The sequence below is a fragment of the Tenrec ecaudatus genome, chromosome 3, assembly GCF_050624435.1.
Source record: "Tenrec ecaudatus isolate mTenEca1 chromosome 3, mTenEca1.hap1, whole genome shotgun sequence".
Lineage (NCBI taxonomy): Eukaryota > Metazoa > Chordata > Mammalia > Afrosoricida > Tenrecidae > Tenrec > Tenrec ecaudatus.
Genome location: NC_134532.1, coordinates 143599367 through 143616486, shown reverse-complemented (window position 1 = coordinate 143616486; position 17120 = coordinate 143599367). Strand labels below are relative to the sequence as shown.

The following is a 17120-nucleotide window of genomic DNA, read 5'->3' as shown; positions in this document are numbered from 1 at the left end:
AGAGTGTTGACAAGCAAGGATGCTTGAGGACTAAGATGTGCTTGACCCAAGTTTTGCATTTTCAGTTGCCTCTGCATTTGAAAGTTGGCATTGACTAAGGAAGACCAAAGAAGAATGTATGTGCTTGAATTGTGGTGCTGGCAAAGAATATCGAAAGAACCATGGACTGCCAAAAGAACAAATTGATCTAACTTGGAAGATGAACCAAAAGTACCAGGATGATAAATGGAGAAATGAAGTTGCCAAGGATGTCATCTTTCCTGGATACACAGTCAAGCAGAATGATCAAAGGGTTTCATTGAGTAAATCTTCTGCACAGACCTTTTTAACATGGGGAAAGCAATGCTGTTACTTTTAATATTAAGATGCACCTGACTCAAGTCCAGGTATTTTGAACCAGCTCATATGCATGTAAAAGTCAGACTATGAATAAAGAAGACCAAAAAAAAATCTAGGTACCAGTATTTAATTATAGTTCTTGCAAAGAATATTGACAGTGTCATGCACTGCAAAAGAACAAATAAATTGATCTTGGAAGAGAGACAGCCAGAATGCTCCTTGGAAACAAGACTTTGTACATGTTATCAGATGAGATTAAACCCTGGAAAAGGCTATCATGTTTGGTAAAGTAGAGGGACAGAGGGAATTTAGCAGATCCTCAACAAGAGAGATTGACATGGTGGCTACAAAAATGGGCCCGAATATAAGAGAAAATATGAGGATGGTGCAGGACTGGACAATGTGGCATTCTGTTTTATGCAGGGTCACTATGAATGGGAACCTACTTTACGGCCCCTAACATCTTTAGGAACCGTAGAGACAGTACAATCTGTTTAATTTCAGTATAACTGCTAGGACCAAAGAGCCATGATATTGAGAGTAATAATGACATTTTTACTTTTTTCTTAATGAGGAACATAGGACATTAGCCAAGAATAGCACATTTGACAATAAAAAGCATAAATAGTTCCTCAACTTGTTTATGAAGAGAGTGAATAAACACTCCCAAGAATCTTCACATGCAATGATTAGACAATAAAACATACCAAATGCTTCTTCTTTGTGTATTGTACATATATGTCATTTATCTTTACACATCATATGACAGGGCTTCAAAAAGTTGGTGGAAAAATTCTATAAGCTCAGCTAATGCCAACACTATCTCCATAGGATGTCCAGAAATGAGGTCCCTACATGTCTAGAAATTGTTTAATGCCCATCTACTAACAAGGCAGAATACTCCTAAAAAGTCCTAAAAACACAGGGTGTGACCATGAACTAATAGAGGTTTGGTGAAGTATACATCTGGAAATCTACATCAGAACTTGGATACATTTGTTTTAACAGCCAAATTCACATAAAGATGGGGAAAAATAGAAAAGCTTAAAAATGAACTGAATTATTAATAATGTTCAAGTTTCTAGAGAGCATTAACAAGAAAATATTATCACCTGGTATTAGCAATTTTATGTGGTTATAGTACATATAAATAGAGATTCATTTAGTTGGTTCCAACTCATAGCAACACTACTTAGACTCAAGGAGACTTTAAATATTTTCCTGTAAGACTATGGATTTGAACCACTAACTCTTCTATTAACAGTACTATGCTATGATTGCCTGGTGGACTAGATCTTGGATTGAGGTTGGCAGTTCAAATCTCTCAGGAGTTCACTAGGAGAAAAATGAGGCTGTCCCTACCCACAAAGAGTTAGTCTCAGAAACCCTAAGGAGCAGGTCTACTTTGTTCTATAGAGTCACTGTGAGCTGGAATTGAGTTGATGGCAGTGTTTTGACATTTTAAAAAATAGTATTTATAGGAATTCCTGGGTGGTGCAAAGGTTAAGCACTAGTGTAGGAGCAGAAAGTTTGGTTTGAACCAACTCAAACGCCCTTGGAAAACAGACCTGGGGTCTGCTTTCAAAACACAGCCTTGAAAACCCTGTGAAGCACTTGTGCCTTGCACACCCGAGGCCACCATGAGTCAGAACTGGCTCCACAGAAACTATTAATCACAAAAGTATGATGTATTTTTTAGTTCCTATCTGTTAGTATTAATAGGATCTCATAAGAAGGATGGTGTTTCCTTGAATACATTTGAGGGATAATAAGACTGAAGAACATTGGAAATTATGGAATCTGTTACCTTGAAAAATTCAATATACTATACTCCTTACATGTCTCAATTTTAAATAGAAAAGGAAAAGGACTCCGAATTTAATTGATTTACAATAATACCAATAATACGGGAAGTACTCTATAGTACTGAATGTGTAGAACCTGCACTCTTTCGTTTGGATTTTCATAGTACTCTGTGTTACTTTTGTTTTTGTTTTGTGTGATGTTAACTCCTTTCCAACTTATACAGACTTCATAGAAAGAGGGAAACTGTCCCATAAGTTTTCAAGGCTATAAATTTTTATAGGATCAGATTGCTGCATCTTTCTCTCTTGGAACAGCTGGTGGCTCTGAACCTCCTGCATTTTGCTTAGCAAGCTAGTACTTAACTTTTGTATCTCTAAGGCTCATTTTGTGTGGTTACCTGGTTTAGTCTAAGTTTCCTGCTAGTAACTGGATTATAAACTGTGTTATTTCTATTCATTAAATATCTGAATAAATGCTTCTTGCAAGATCACATTTCTCATGTGATTTTTTATTTTTCCTTCACACAATGGCTTATATTTTGCCAATTATTTGTTGGAAGAATAATAGATCCTTCATGAGTACTTGAAGGAGCTCTGGTGGTACAGTGAATTAAGCATTGGGTTACTAAGTATAAAGGTCAGTATTTCAAAGCAAAAACAAACCAAAAGCAGCCCTTCCTTTTGCGAAAGATGAGGCTCTCTGCTCTAGTAAAGATTTCTAATCTCAGAAACCCCATGGAGCCATTATAGTCTGCTCTGTGGGCTCCCTAGGGCTTCAAAGCAGCTCAGTCGCCATGGGTTTGTGTTTGCTTTAATGTTTACAGGAGGAGTCCTCATGGTGGGCTGGTTAAGCGCTAAGCAGGTAATCAAGATTGCCTGTTTGAATCTGCAAATTCGTGGGAGAAAAAATATGGATTGATAGCCTTGAAATCCTACAGGGTATTTCTACTCTGTCTTACAGCGTCACTATGAGTCAGAGTTGGTAGTGTTTTCTTTTTTGTTATCATTATGGACATGTTGAATTAATCCTCTGGTTAATCTATGCCCCCCTGTGTTTTCCTCTTACAAGGTTTAGTGGGAAGCTGCTATCCACCTCTTAGTGCATGCTGTCATCCAGTGGGGGTCGGGGTGGGGCTGTTTGGATCTCCTGTCAACACTGGAAACAAAGACCCCACGGGATCTATGTGTCTTACTAATTGCCTCAATATCCATATTGCCTGAAATTTACATTTTTAAAAATTTCATTAGAAATGCTGTCATTACTGAAAACGCATGGTTTCAACAATAAGTTGACAGCAGGGTATAATTGTCTCTGTAAGTGGTTAAAAGTGATAGCTGAGTAACAAATGATATTTAGAGGGTTCTTAGCTCTTGCTTCTGGCAACTATTAGACAAATAATCACTATTTTCTCTTACATTTTATTACTACATACAAATTTCAGATAAGTCATTTTGGGGACACCTTTTCTAGAGCAAGGTTTATTTTTACCCTTTCCTTAGTTAAAGACAGACTTTTAGCCTCATTCAATTATCTTTCCCTAAGTCTCTCAATTTAAAATCTATGTAAACACACATTAGACAGAAAGCATTGTTGATGATTGAAGGGAACCTTGCTCTGAGCAAGCCTCTGGACAGTTGTATGTTCTGTACCTGCAATAATCCAATTTAAGAGAGATAATATACTGAATTTTAATCAGATGTTGCCTTTTTACTTATTTCATGTTTTTAAAACATTTCTTTCATTGTGTGGTTGCTAATAAAAGGGTAGATGGTATTGCTAATTAAGCCACTGAATGGCCTGGGGAGTGATTTTCTGCTGGGGAATGATTACAGTCTTGTATAAAAATAGCAGGCTCTTGAGTTAAAAAGAAAAAAAAAATCTGGTAAACGAACTTGATGAAAACTGATTTCACTAGAAATGTTTTCTCTCTCTGTTGATTTCTCAGTAAACGTGAGATTTTAGTTTAAGTACACATAAGATAATTTAATCATACTTACCTGGCAGGGGAGCTACCATGATCAGGAAGGTGGCTTCACAGGCAAGGCTCATCCATTGCTCCTGGGGTGTGCCGACTCTGCGATTTCCCCAAATGAGGAAACTCCACTGCATAATTTGTGGTAGTGGGGGACTGCGTTCATGCTCTCCCCTAAAAAAAGATAATTTAATTAACAGCTATTCCCCAACATTAAGAATTTGATAACATAAGGATAGTTTTGGAAGTTGATCACCAAAGATAACTTAACCAGTATTTCCTGCTTAACAGAGAAGCTGCAGCTTTTAACTGTTTTCTTCTGCTTTTTCCCCACCTTTTGCTGTTTAATTTGATTTTTAAAAAGCATGGCTAGGGCATTTAGTATGCTGATTATTTCTATATTTATCTGAATACATTCAATTCATATTTATTTTGTTGCTTCAATTATTATTAAAATGAATCTTGAAAGGAAAAAAAGAGAGTATTGTTATTAGATGATTTTAAGTAAGCTCCAACTCACAGCACATTTACAGACACAGCACAAAGCACAGCTTTTACATGATGTGAAGCTAGTGAAGATGCCATGTTTCGGGTCTTTTGTGGTAGTTACATAATTAAAAATCATTTTATTGGGGCTCATACAACTCTTATCACCATCTATACATACATCAATTGTGTAAAGCACACTTAATACATTCATTGCCCTCATCATTCTCAAAGTTTGCTTTCAGCTTGGGTTCCTGGAATCAGCTTCTCATTTTCCTTTTTTCTCTCCCCCTCCCTCCCTATTCCTCTCTCCCTCATGAACCCTTAATAACATATAAATTATTATTTTACCTTATCTTACACTGCCCAGCATCTCCCTTTACCCATTCCCCAGAGAGGAGGTTATATGTAGATCCTGTGATCGGTTCCCCTTTCTACCCATCCTTCCCTTCCGGTATTGCCACTCTCACCACTGGTCCTGAGGGGTTCATCTGTCCTAGATTTCATGTGTTTCCTGTTCCCATCTGTACCGCTGTGCATCCTCTGGTCTAGCCAGGTTTGCGAGGTAGAATTGGGATCATGATAGTTGAGCGGAGGAAGCGTTTAAGAACTCGAGGAAGGTTGTGAGTTTCAGTGTTGCTACACTGAACCCTGAGTGACTCATCTTATCCCCACTACCCCTCTGCAAGGGATATCCAGTTGTCTACAGATGGGCATTGGGTCCCCATCATGTGCTCCCCTCATTCACGATGATACAACCCCCCCCCACCTTTGGTGCTTGAAACCTGGGCCCCTCAGCCCTTCATGATCACACATGTAGGTGTTCTGCTTCCATGTGGACTTTGTTGCTTCTCGGCTAGATGGCTGCTTGTTTACTTTCAAGCCTTTAAGATCCCAGACACTGTATCTCTTGATAGCTGGGCACCATCAGCCTTCTTCACCACACTTACTTATGCACACATTTGTCTTCAGCATTTATGTGGGGAAGGTGATCACACAATGATGGTTTTTGTTTTTTGGTGTCTGCTACCTGTTCCCTTCAACACCTTGTGTTCACACAGGTTTGTGTGCTTCTTCTCTGTGGGCTTTGTTGCTTCTGAGCTAGATGGACGCTTGTTTGCCTTCAAGCCTTTAAGACCCCAGAAGCTATTTCTTTTTGATAGCTGGGCACCATCAGCTGTCTTCACCACGTTTGCTTATGCACACACCTGTCTTCAGTGATCATGTTGGGAAGGTAGGTTTCATGAAATGACTGTTTAGCTGAGCAAGGTAATCTTGTATTAGGGGAATGTGCACAAGGAGGCCCAATGTCCACCTGCTACCCTACTACTAAACCTATAAATATATGCACAAAGGTCTATTTCCCCAATAATCATAAATATATTTACATATGTGCATGTCTATATTTAGGCTTCTTTGTGTGCCCTACTCCTTTCCTCTATTTCCTTATGCTTTCCTCCTGTCCCACTACCATGTTGAGCCTTCAATCTGGTTTCAGTAATTCCTTTCCATTACCTTACCCTTGGTCACTCCTTAGCAGTCCTCCCATCCCCTTCCTAGCACTGGTTTTGAACCACTCGTTGTTCCTTTGTCCCTGGGTTGGTCAACACCTCCTCCCTTCCCCCACTTCCCACACTCTCATGTCCCTCCAGGACTGTTGATCCCGTTATTTTCTTCTGATAGTGTTTTTTCAGCCTATCTTATCTTGGTGTACCTGCAGATATATAAATATGTGCATAAAATTGGGGATGGCTTTGATAGCACCAAAGTGGCACAGAAGAACATGGCGATGACTGTAGCAACACCGACAAGCTAACAAACAAAAAAGCCACTGACGTATAAAATTTAAAAGAAGAGTAAAAAAAGAAAAGCACAAATCTAAATGACAGGAAAAAAAGAGAAAAAAAAGGAAAAAGAAAGAAAAACCTGTTAGTAGTTCAAGGTCTGTTTGTTAAACTTTAGGAGTATTTTCCAGATGAGTCTGATGGGGTTCCATGTCCTGGCCCCAAAGTCCATCCTTTATACGCCCTCTGGATCTCCTTACTCCAGTGTTTTGACACAGTGTGGTGGGAGAAGCTCAGTCGCACATCCCACATTGTGTCTCCGGTGTTGTCCCGTGTAGGGCCCTGGGTCAGTGCAGGATGTTGCATCTTGCCGTGGGGCCGGCTATATGGTCCTCTCTGTACATTGGGCCCTCTGAGCTGGGCTATCATCCTCTGAGCTTGGTGGGCCCAGGTGTGCTCCACTCCGTTCTTCCTTCCTTTGCTTCAGCTTCCTTCTGGATGTGGTGTGGTAGGTCAGTTCCTTTCCCACACCAGACTATCTCTTTTCATTTTTTTGTGGTACTCTCTTTGGTGGTAGGGGTCGGGCTAATTCTGGTTAGGGCTGGCATGTGGTCCAGTCTCTTTTCGGATTCCTCCATGCATTATGTTGCCCTCATGGTTTGGCGTGTCATGGTGGGTCCGTATATATGTTCCAGTTTGTGGGGACACAACCAATACTCTCCCCCCGGGTGGGTTAGTGCCCTGTTTCCCCCGTGCCATCAACTCAGTTTCTCCCCACCCCGCTTCTCCCTCTACCTGCCCCCCCTTCCCCTTCTTTATGTTGGGCTCTCACGTACCTCCCTAGGTGTGGCCTGCCCTCCCTCCAACTATCTATGCTTCCACCCGTTTATTGTGAGATACGTGTTTATTCTTCTATTCCTGGCGTGCTGATTGTACTTACCTCAGGGGACTCATGTTATACCTGTCCTTTTGAGTTTGGCTTACCTCACTTCACTTGATTTCTTCTAGCTCTTCCCATGAAACGACGTGTTTCATGTGATCATCCATGCTTTACCATGCTGCATAGTACTTCATTGTGTGTATGTGCCCAAGTTTACTAATCCACTCATCTATCAATGGAAACTTAGGCTGTTTCCAAGTCTTTGTTATTGTGAATTGTGCCACAATAAACATTGGAGCACAGATGACTGGTCATGTTGTATTGTTGCTTCCACCGGAAATTGATCTACTTTATGACCCAGTAGAAGGGGTTTTCATTGTACAGGACCATGTCATTTGCAAATAGCAATAGTTTCACCTCTTTTTCTCCCATTTGGATCCCTTGGATGTCCTTCCACTGTCTTATGTTGTTAGCCAAAACCTCCAAAATGATGTTGAATAGAAGTGGGGACAGGGGGCATCCTTGTCTTGTACCCTTTCTCAATGGGATTGTTTTTGTCTTTCCTCCATTGACTATGATGTTGGCTGTTGGTCGTTCATAGATAGTTTGTACCAGCTTGAGGAACTTACCTTCCAACCTTATCTTCATGAGTATCTTGATTCGGAATAGGTGTTGGATGTTGTCAAATGTTTTTCTGCATCTATGGATATTATCATATGGTTTTTATCCTTTTTCCCTCCATGTGGTGTATAATATTGATGGATTTTCGGATGTTAAACCATCCCTGCATCCCTTGGATGAATCCTACCTGGTCGTGGTGGATGATATGTTTTATATACTTGTATTCTATTGGCCAATATTTTGTTAAGTATTTTTGCATCTATGTTCATTATAGATATTGTTCTGTAATGCTCTATACTGTGAGGTCTTTGCCCTGTTTGGGTATCAAAGTAATGCTGGCTTCATAAAGTGAGTTTGGGAGTTTGCAGTCCTTCCTCTTCTATGTTATGGAATACCTGTGGAGGATCTGTATCAACTCTTCCCTGATTGCTTGGTAGAATTCTACTGTGAAGCCATCTGGTGCTGGGGCTTTTTTGGTTGTTGTTGGTGGTAAATTTTTGATGACCCTCTCTATTTCTTCTTTTGCTATGGGTTTGTTGAGGTTCTTGATCTCTGTCTGAGATAATCTAGGGAGATTGTTTTTCTAAATATCTATCCATGTCTTCCATGTTTATGAATTCATTAGAATACAGACCTTCATAGTACTTTGTGATTATCCCTTTAATATCATTGGGGTCTGTTGTTATTGCCCCTGTTTCATCCCTCATCCTGGCTATTGATGTTTGCTCCTTTCTACCCTTGGTAAGCTTTGCCAGATTACTGTCAATTTGGTTAATTCTCTCGTAGAACCAGCTTTTAGCTGCATTTATCTTTTGCATTTTTCCTCTTGTCTTTTCATAGGTTTAACTCTGTCCTGATACTTATTATTTCTTTTGTCTTGCTATCGGAGGGGTTGTTCTGCTTACTCTGTTTTAGTTGTTGCAGGTTTTGTGATAATGTATCTGTGATACGTCTCTCTTCTTTTTTTCATATATGCATTTATGATATTAAGCTACCTCTGATAACTGTCTTTGCAGTGTCCCATAAGTTTTGGTACATTGTATTCTGTTTTCATTAGTTTCTAGAAACTTCCTAATATCCTCTCTAATCTGGGCCTGTACCCATTCATGTTGCAGAAGATCGTTTTTCATCCTCCAATTGTTTGTCCTTGCTTTGCTTGGTGATCTGAGACAGATGTCTGGATAATATCTTTGTGTTTGAATTTACTCAGGCTGGACTTATGTCCCAGCACGTGGTCTATTCTTGAAAAAGATCCATGTGGAATAGAGAAGAATGTGAAATCCTTTGCATTTGGATGGACAGCTCTATAAATGTCTATCAGGCCCTGTTGCTTAATTACATTATTTAGCTCTATAGCCTCTTTGCTAAGCTTCTTTCCCAGTGATCTGTCTTTCTCTGATAGCGGAGCGTTAAAGTCACCTAATATTATTGTTGAGTTCGTGATTTCTTTTTTCATCTTTTTAATAGTTTTTTTAATGAAATTCGCTGCATCATTATTAGGAGCATAAATATTCAATATGCAAAGTGCTTCTTGGTTTACTTAACCTTTGAGCATTATGTGGTTTCTCTATTTGTCTCTTTTTATGGTTTAGATCTTGAGGTTCATTTTCTCCCGGGTTAAGATAGCCACCCCTGCCTTTTTGGAGTTAAAATTTGATTGGTAAACTTTCTACCAATCCTTTATTCTTAGTATATTCTTGTCTGTGTGCTTAAGATGTATCTCTTGCAGGCAACAGATTGATGGATTATGTTTTCTGAGCCAGTCCTCAAGCCTTTTTATTTTAATGTAACAATTGAGTCCATTGGAATTCAGAGTTATAATCACTATCTGTGAATCCATAGTTTCCACACCCTATTTTGTGTTTTGGGTCTTTACCTATCTCACTTCATATCAGTGTGCTGTGTTTGAGTGGAGATTTCTATCTTGTTTTCTTTTCCATCTGAGACCCTGTTGTCCTGGTAATTGTTGCTGGCATGTTGGCTTCTAGATGGATATGGGCTATATGGTGGTCTCCTGTTTGTTCTTCGTGGAGTTTGATCCTATGGCCATAGTGAGTCAGCCAGTATCTTCCCCAGGGTTGGGTAACTTGCCACATATTCTTTGAGTCTTTTTCCTTGGAAGACCCTTATCTCACCATCTATCTTAATGGATAACTTGGCAGGGTACAGGATTCTGGGGGAGGTGTTTTTTCTTTCAGCTTTTGGAAGATGTTGCTCCATTCTCTCCTCCTATTCATGGTATCTGCTGATAGGTCTTAGCATATTCTTACCTGCGCTCCCTTGTATGTGACTGTCTTCCTTTATCTTGCTGCTTGTAAAATTTTCTCTTTTTCCTCTAAGTTCGATATTTTTACTATTATATGTCTTGGCATGTTCTTCTTGGGGTCTAGTGTAGTTGGTGTCATTTCCTCTTCCTGTATGAGTGCCTGGTTCTCCCTTGTTAGGGTGGGAAAGTTTTCTTCCCGAAATTCTTTTGCTATCTTGGCTGTTGACTTGTGTGCTATGTTGTGCTCCAGTAGATTTATTATTCAAATATTACTCCTCTTCATAGCATCTGCCATTGGTCTCAGACTATCCTATGTTTCTTTAATTTTCCTGACTGTCTTTCTCACTTTCTTAGGTCTGTTTTAGTGTCTTCGAGATCACTGATACAGTTCTCTGTCTCCTCAAGCCTAATTGTAAATTCTGTGACCTTCCTTGTCGCTTCTGCTACCTCCTGTGTTAGCTCCTGCAGTTCCTTTTGGTGGTTGAACTTCATTCCCTCTATTGTGGACTCTATCCTTTCTATTTAGGACTTCATCTCCTCTATCATTACATCCTTAATCAGTGTTTCTTCCTTTATCTCCTGTATTACTGGGAGCAGACTTCTGAAGATTTCCTTCTGTGGCAGATCTGTATCTGTTTCTTCTATGAGAGACATTAGCTCTACTACTATGTTTCATCTCTGTGTTTGTTTTTTTGGGGGGCAGTGATTTGGTCTGTTGATTTTTCCTTGATCTTTTCATAGGCCCCATGTTTCTGGGAGACCAGGGGAACCTTGTCTGTGTTACTGTTAAGGATTCTTTCATTGACTGCCTATGACCTACTATAATGATGGATCAGACTGCTATGTAGGCAGAGTTCCCCAAAGGCTTAGTGACCCACAGTGGTGAGATGTTTCAGTGACTGGAGTGGGGGCTGGAGCCTGAGTGAGTGCCCCAGGCTGCTTTGATCTGGTTTGTCAGGGTACCCTTAGCAGCCTTTTTTTGGTTTAGTAATAAAAACGAAAGTAAAAGAGATAAATGAGAAATGCCAGCATGAGATAAAAGATGTTCTAGTGATGCCTAATAGAAGGTGGAGGTGGGCAAGGCCTTGCTGCCATGGGACTTGATGCTGATCTGGGCTCTGGAGCCAGGCTACGTGGAGGGAAAATGGTCTTCAGTTCAGCAAGCACTCCCAGGTCCTTGCATGCCTGTAGAGTTAAGTCTGTGGGGAGAGGCTACACAGGCGGTAAAAGCCCCACAGGGCAGGCCTCCTGCACTGGCTGGAAAAGGTTGAGGTTGCAAGGGGTGCTGAGAGAGGCACAGGCCGCAATGCCATTTTGCAGGATTAGATGTTGGTGCTGGGTCCCTGCAGGGCATCGTGGTGGTGAGAGCTGTCCAGAGCACACAGAAGGAGGGTAAAGCCGCTCTGGCAAGAGTGCACATCCCTGTCGCTCGTGCTCCCAGTAGGCAGGGGCACCCATTCTTATGCCCTGCGCTGTCAGCGCTGGACGGGGCGCCTGGTGGCAGGCAGGTCTAGCGCCCCTGGCTGGGCCTACAGGTCTCCGTGGTGGGGCAGGCCAGCCTGAAGTGTCTCCGGTGGAAACGCCTTGTGGGGGATAGAAACGGATTGGGTTCCGGCTGCCGGCTAGGGCCAGCAGGAAGTATGCGGCTCCGTTTCCCAGCCGGGAGTGGAGCGGGAGCTAGGTTGACTGGCGGGCAGCCGGGCAAGCGGTGTGCCGGTGGAGAAGTCTCAGGCAGCGATGGGGGTGGATGGTCCCCCATGGGTGTTGCCCACACAGCCCCCGGTAGCCTGCAGGTCAGCCACCCAGGCCTTGGATGAATGGAGGGAGGGACGCGGGCCCAAGGGCAGATCCCTGCCACGTGGGGAGAGGGGAACCGTGGGAAAAGGAAGCTTCCCTCCTAGTGGGCTCCCGCGAATGGGCAATTGCTGCTGGGGTCCCGCCACCGCTGAGCACATCTTGGCAAAGCAGGCAAGCGTTTCTGGGCACAGGGTCCTGGCCTGGGGATGGAGTGGGGTTATACCTAGTCGTTGCCTTAATGGGGATGGCGGTAGCCTACTGACCCGAGATGCCCCATGAAGGCCCCAGCTCAGAACAAATGCGTGGGGTGAGCGTGGGGTGCTGTCCCAGGGGGATATTTCACTCACCATAGTCCTACCACTCGGCTACCTGGGCACCAAACCTGTCTTGTTCAAAAGAGCTCTTAGAGTATGTGGGTCCCCTGGTTGGCCATCTTCTGAGCAGCCATTACATAATTTGACGTCATCTTGCAAAGTGTTAGAGTCTAGTCTGTCAATCAGGTCACATCTTGATGACCTCATTTGGAGGTACCAGGGAGATAAATAGTTCACACTCTGTTTTGTATTCCTGATGAGAAGACACATGGAGCTATGCTACAGCCCTGGAGCTGGAGGAGCCATGTGGAGACCCACACCAGCCCTGAGATGCTTCCACTGCCACTGGATCCACAAGACTTCCCACCCACTGGCCTGTGATCTTCTTGCATTCTGCATCATTGTATATGTTTTTTGTCTGAAGAGGAACTTTACAGATTGGTATCCTAGCTCAGTCTCGACGGGGCTGAGGTGTTTTCTCAATATTCAGTTGCTCTTGTATATAAAGCTCTGTTTATACACATATGAGTTCCTATAAATTTTGTTTCTTTAGTCAACCTCGACTAAGACATACACCTTAGTCCTCAAAGTGACATCCTAGCTCTTTAACACTTTAAAGTAGTCTTGTGCGGTAGATTTGTCCAATGCAATATGCCATTTGATTTATTGACTGTGGGGCATTGTTTGTAAATCCAAGTAAATAAGTTAAATTCTCGGCAACTTGGAGCTTTTCTCTGTTTGTCATGATGTTGTCTATTGGTTCAGTTGTGACAATTTCTCTGTAGGACATTATTTTTGTATGAGTCAGTGGGTGAAGACCAAGAAATGTTCTGCCGGCAAAGAGATGGCTTCTCCCATAAATACTTAAGAGTATTGGAACCTTCTTAGAGTTGCTATAAATTAGAATCTACTTGACGACAGTGCATTTTTCTTTGTTTATTAGTAGTAGTGGTAAGGGTACACTCAAACAGATTTTCTGTTTGAATATGCTAATTAGCATAAACAAATTGAAGCGCATTTCATGTAACAATTAAATGAACCAGCCTGCTCTCTTTTAGCTCTATGGAGCTAATTTAATCATACCTATAATTGTTCTCTAAGGACTGACAACTAAGGGAGTTTATTAGGGAAGATAGCAATCACCAGAAGTCAGGATCAGAAAGCATTTAAGATGGAGTCACTGGTCCAAAGCAACATCTCTCCTCAGCCAGCAGCCTCATGGCCTCTGCCTTTCCACTGCCCCTCTGGTCTTAGTCTGGCTCCTTTTATCTACCCTGTGGTCTCTGTGGCACAGCTTATCGTGCCTCAGGGCTGGGCCACTGCCACTTCAGACAAAGGTCTTGAATGTGCATCATTGGTGGCTCTTCTACTAATGGTCCTAGGAGTTCTCTGTGTGTCCAAGATGGTTCTTACACAGAGTAATCGCTTTGATGGAGACCATACCCCAAAGGAGGGGTGGGGTTGGGAAAAGCAATGACTACTAAAAAAAAAGGATAGAAACTAACAAGCTACCTCACCTTAAGTCTGTATCAGACAGCCCTCTCTAAACAGGATTATAACCACAGGCATAGAGGCTAGAATTGACAATAAATCACAAAATGGATTGCTCTAGGTAGTTCAGATTAATTGACTATATCTCAATAGCAAATGCGATACATATGTATATGTGTACATTAGTTTTAATCTTCACTGTACGGGCTGTTAATATTTGAAGTAGCCTACTTAGGAAATCACATCTAAGATAAATTAACATTTGAAAGTAAAATTATTTCGATTTGCATGAGAACTCTCATTAATTAGTGCAAGTAGTGGTAAAGCAGACTTTGGATTTCTAACCTCAAGGGTAACCCTTCAAGCCCACCAGGTGCTCCATGAGAGAGAAATGAGGCTGTCAGCTCCTGCAAAGAGTTTTGGTCTTAGAAACTCTTTACAGGGTTGTTAGTCAGAACTGACTCACTGGAAATAGGTTGAGTTGCTGCTCTGTTGGTTTAACTCTGCTGTGTGATATGCTTTAATACATCATATCCTTGCTGCTGTTTGTACCAAATTTTTGTTAACATTGGAAGTATGTGTCCTTATCAGGGATAGGAATGAGTACTCATTTCTTAAGGAATCATACTATGTGGGTTAGATTCCCTATCCTCACCCCCTCAACAGATCCTTTTTGTGGGACTCAACCTTCTGTACAGTCATGAGGCCATGGCTTGCTCAAGTAAAGTCTTAATAGTATTTAAGAGATAAGGCCTTTTGAGTGTGGGTATGTAAAATAAATCTCTAAAATGTCTGCTTAGAGAGTCCATTCTGTTCCTCTTAAACTGATATCTAGGTTTCTTACAAGAGGAATAAAATATAGATTTTTTTCTCATTAGATAGTATTTAAGAAATTGTAACATATTCATAAAAAAAGAAAATGATTTCTAAAATCAAGTAATGTGTATTTTGAGGAAAAGGCAAGTTTGTGGTTAAATAAAGCTGGAAATATGATCTACTCTCTCCCAGTTTTATGCCTCTATATGGCAACAGCTCTTAGGAATCATGTAGTAAAGAAACTGCTTAACTTGGTTGACTGCAGTATTTCAAAACTTATTTTGCCAAATAATTCTCCTCCACCAACATTTATTTTAGTTTCCAGGCCACCAATTAACATCTTTTACCCTATTAGCTGATCCACTGTCATCAAGTCAACTCTCATATTAAAATAGATTTTAACATGTTAAATAAAGATTTAAAGTAATTTAGTGACCTCTGTGTGTAAGGAATTATTTTGTGCACTGATACAATTAATTTTAGCTGTGTCTTTTAAAAGTAACAGATATTAAATTTTATGGTTCGTGTCCTCTTGGAGGTCCTGGAATTCTCAAGGCTTAATGAATTCTGTAAATATCTCCAAAATTGTTCTTGGCATTTGTATAAGATTTGTATAACCTTTCCATAGTTAGTGCCCATTGTTTAACATTAGAGCCTCCATGAGTTTATGTGGCTCAGAAAAGGTTAAAACCCACTTCACGATTGACAGCCCTAGTTTTTTTTTCTCCCAAGTCAATGATCTGCTCACTTAATAGCAATTTGGGTACTTAGATAGGGGAGTAAAATATACTATAATTATTTATTAAAGGCATTTAGGACATTTTATTTTCATTTCATTGACCTATAATGCTTAGATTATTTCCCAGTTCTTTCTTTTTTAAAAAAAAAATCATTTCATTGGGGTCTCATACAACTCTTATCACAATTCATCCATCCATCCATTGTGTCAAGCACATTGGTACATTTGTTGTCCTCATCATTCTCAAAACATTTGCTTTCTACTTTAGCCTTTGGTATCAGGCCTTCATTGTTTCCCTCCCCCCATCCCCCATTCTCCCTCCTTCAAGAATCCTTGATAATTTACAAATTATTATTATTTTTTCATGTCTTACAATGTCTGCCATCTCCCTTCACCTACTTTTCTGTTGACCATCCCCCAGGGAGGGGGTTATATGTAGATCCTTGTGATTGGTTTCCCCTTTCTACCCCACTGTCTCCTTAACCCCCTGGTAGAGCTACTTTCATTATTTATCCTGAGGGATTTATCTGTCCTGGATTCTCTGTGTTTCCAGTTTCTGTCTGTCTTGTAAGGTAGAATTGGGGTCATGATAGTAGGGTGGGGGGGGGGTGAAGTATTAAAGAACTAGAGGAAAGTTATGTGTTTCATCATTGCTATACTGCCCTTAACTGGCTCATCTCCTCCCCGCTACCCTTCTGTAAGGGGGTGTCCAGTTGCCTACAGATGCACTTTGGGTCCCCATTCCACACTCTCTCATTCTGTACTCCTCCTCATTCACAATGATATGCCTTTTTGTTCTTTAATGCCAAATACCCGATCCCATAGATGCCTCATGATCACACAGGCTGGTGTGCTGCTTTTGTGTGGCCTTTGTTGCTTCTCAACTAGATGACCGCTTATTTATCTTCAAGCCTTTAAGACCCCAGATGGTATATTTTTTGATATTTGGGCACCATCAGCTTTCTTCACATTTGCTTATGCATCTGCTTTGTCTTCAGCGATCTTGTTGGGAAGGTGAGCTTCATGGGATGCCAGTGAAAACAAAACTAAAACAAGAGGGAGCCATTTTCCTTATTGCTAATGATTTATGGCAGACTTGAGTTTCCTTTTTCATTAGGGTTTCAGATTCTTGATTTTTGGTGTCTATTCATTTATATCTGTTAATTTATATTTTCAAACCAATATGAAATGCCCATTTATAATGTTATAGATAATATTTGTCACATATTGAGTGCCATGGGGAAAATAAAGAATAATCAAGTGACTATAAGGAATAAACATTCATGTCAACTTGACGTTTCTCAGAGATTAGTAAATACAGCTACAAAGTAAATTAGTAAGGATGCTAGCAAGAATATTACTGCAGAAGACACTAAAATCATGCAAAATTGAAGGCATGTGTTTTAGCAGAATTTGTTGGGTCACTTGTACTGTATTCTTGTCCCTGTTATTTCATCTAGCAGCTATTCTGATGCTATTTTTTGTCTCTATGCTATAGTTCCTCACATTCTTTTTTAGAATCATTAATTTTAATCTTATAAAGCTTTGAAACTTATAGAATTATTATGCTCCTAATATTACCAACCAATTTTTGTTGTTGTTGTTGTAAACAGTTTATTTTAAAGCGAAAGCAGGCAGTGGCTTTTCTTTATCTGTGTTCTATAAATAGACATGGTAGGAGTTAAGCTCTAAAGTGTCATTTAAATAATTTATGTCATCTGCATGGGAATAGGGGATGGCAGAGGGTACAGACTTTGAAACCTTTACCCAAATAGCATCATGTTTTAACCAGGTGAACTTATCACTCTA

General features: G+C 40.7%; 1 protein-coding gene and 1 non-coding gene across 2 annotated transcripts in view; both read left to right on the top strand.

Annotated features, from left to right (window-relative positions):
- The window catches only part of CFAP299 (cilia and flagella associated protein 299), a 695469-nt gene that overhangs the window by 76491 nt on the left and 601858 nt on the right, over positions 1-17120 (top strand). The gene's annotated exons all lie outside the window — the stretch shown is intronic.
- Positions 4135-4294, top strand: LOC142443834 (U1 spliceosomal RNA). Its single transcript, XR_012783577.1, has one exon. It is a non-coding gene; the product is annotated as a U1 spliceosomal RNA (small nuclear RNA).